This window comes from Neofelis nebulosa, chromosome 5 (genome assembly GCF_028018385.1).
Source record: "Neofelis nebulosa isolate mNeoNeb1 chromosome 5, mNeoNeb1.pri, whole genome shotgun sequence".
NCBI lineage: Eukaryota > Metazoa > Chordata > Mammalia > Carnivora > Felidae > Neofelis > Neofelis nebulosa.
The window spans coordinates 64,015,095-64,017,899 of record NC_080786.1 but is presented as its reverse complement, the minus strand read 5'-3'; positions in this window follow the sequence as shown (position 1 = coordinate 64,017,899).

The following is a 2,805-nucleotide window of genomic DNA, read 5'->3' as shown; positions in this document are numbered from 1 at the left end:
TAAAAGGGCAACATGAGGGATTGTGGCGATGGGAATGTTCTATATCTTGACTACTGATGTCAATATCTTGACTACTGATGTCAATAGCATTACACTGTATTTTACAAGATGTCACATTGGGGGAAACTGGGTAAAAGGTATATGGGAACTCTCTGTATTATTTCTCACAACTGCATTTGAATCTACAATTATTTGAAAAAAAGTTTAACTTTTAAAAAGTAAAACAAAATATGTCCGTTTTGGTTATTTTATTGGGACCCTCCTTGAGGTCTGGGAGATGAACTTGGATTATCACTCAGATGAATAAACAATCCAGCACCTATAGCCTTAAATAGCATCACAGTCATCCCAATTTAACAAGCCAGAAACCTATCTATCACCCTCAGTTCTGCCCCTCACTCCTCTCTCAAGCAGTTAGGGAAAAGTCTAGCTAAACTACCAAAATACATCTTGAATTTGTTACTTCTCTTTCCCTGCTACCACCATTATTTCTAGTGGTTAACAGCAAGGATGAACTGTTATAAGAGCCCTACAATCATGTCTCTTCTCTTTCTCGGACACCCCATCTAATGCGCCCCCCACTCAACAGCATGAGTGATCTTAAAACATATATTGGATCATATCATTTCCATGCTTAATCCCCTCCAGTGAGTTCCCATTGCCCTTGGCATGAATCCAAGCTCATTCCCATGGCCTTCAAGGCCCTGCATGAGTACAGCTGCTATTTCCCCAATAACATCTCTTTCCAGTTCCTCTGGCTCTCTGGCTTTAACTACACTTCTCTTATTCTTCCACCTAAGATCTTTCCTCTCTCAGGCTTTGCTGCATATACTTGCCCCCTCCACACCACCTGCTCATTCTTCAGGTATCAGCTAAAAAGACACCTCTTCAAAAAACATTTTTCTGAGCACTTTTTCTAAAGTGGGCATCTCCTGTTGTTCTCTTCGTCAGTACTATTTAATTTATTTCATAGAATGTAACCCCATGAGAGTAGAAACCTGTCTGTTCCATTCACTGTTGTAACAGGTGCCTAGCAAAATGCAGTGTAAATAGTGAATTTATTGACACTTAAATCAATCAATGTCCAATGCCAGCCTCAGACGCCTCCCCCATTTCAAGAAAGTATGGGGCAACTCTTCTTGAACTTCCTCCATTTATTAAACAAATATTTACTGAGTGCCTACTATGAAGTAGTACTCTACTCCAGGCACTCTCACAGGCACTAAAAATAACAAGATGGGCAAGGTCTACACATATATGGTGGAGAAAGGGGAACACGATAAGTAATACACAAATAAATAATAAAATAATAAATTTTAATTAAAATAATTTTAATATTTAAACAATTAAATATGTAATTATTAATTTATATTATATATAACAATCATATTACACTTATAGTGTTATAATTATTACTTATTAATTTACATATAAATATTTAATGTTTAATATTTTGATTATAAAATAATAGTAAATAAAATTTCAAGCATAAGTGCTAGGAAGAAAATAGAGTAACAGGACTGAGAATGAGTTGGAAGGGGTAGGTGGTGTTCACCTTAAGAAGACAGGATGCATGGAGAGGGGTGCGTGGGTGGCTCAGTTGGTTAAGTGTCCAACTTTGACTCAGGTCATGGTCTCACAACTCATGAGTTCGAGCCCTGCATCGGGCTCTGTGCTGACAGCTTGGAGCCTGGAGCCTGCTTAGGATTCTGTCTCCCTCTCTCTCTCTCTACCCCTCCCCTGCTCATGCTCTGTCTCTCTCTGTCTCTCAAAAATAAGTGTTAAAAAAAAAAAAAAAGAAGACGACTGGCTGGAGAGGGACACCTGGGTGGCACAGTCAGGTAAGCATCGAACTCTTGGTCTGGGCTCAGGATCATCTTGCATGAGTTTGAGCCCCACATCAGGCTCTGCCCTATTGGTGTGGAGCCTGCTTGGGATTCTGTCTCTCCTTCTCTCTCTGCCCCTCCCGTGCATGCTGCCTCTCTCTCTCTCTCAAAATAAATAAACAAACTTTAAAAATTTTTAAAGAAAGGAAGGAAGGAAGGAAGGAAGGAAGGAAGGAAGGAAGGAAGGAAGAAAAAAAAGACTGGCTGGAGAGTCTGAACTGTCATCTGAATGTAGAGGTGCTGGCCACAGACAAATCTGGGGCAGAGCACTCTAGACAGCAACCCATGGAGTACAAAGGTGCTGAGCCTGGAACACATTAAACAAGTCTGAGGCCAGTGTGGCTAAGCAGGAGAGGAGGAGAGTAGTAGGGGAGCAAATCTCAGTGTCAAGGAATGCTACACCAAGTCAGCCATGGTAAAGAATGTGGGTTTCCTTCTAAAGGTGACTGGGACACCTCTGGAGACGTTTAAGCAAGGGGTATTATGGTCTGGTTTAATTTTTAAATCACTGTTGGCTGCTCTGTCAAAAGGGACTATAGGGTAAGAAGGGAGACAGGGAGGCCAGATAGTCACAGTCAGAAGAGACGCTGGTAGCTTGGACCAGAGAGGTATCTGGAGAGGGCGGGAAGAGGCAGGCTACGATGAGGGCAAATCTGACTCGGAAATCTTAAAATACACCAGACTTCCTCAGGGAACAGGAGTTTCCCACACTCCCTTGCGCTCCTGGCTTGGCCCAGTTTGAACTTAACTTGATTTGGTTCCCCAGAGATGCCTTTGCATTACCCGCACTTGCCCCAGTGAGAGAGGAATGCAGCATGCTGGGATAGCTGGTTTTCTTTCTCCCATTTATAGAAATAAACTAAACACTCGTGTTGCTGAATGGAAGGATAATATAATAATAATAATAATAATAATAATA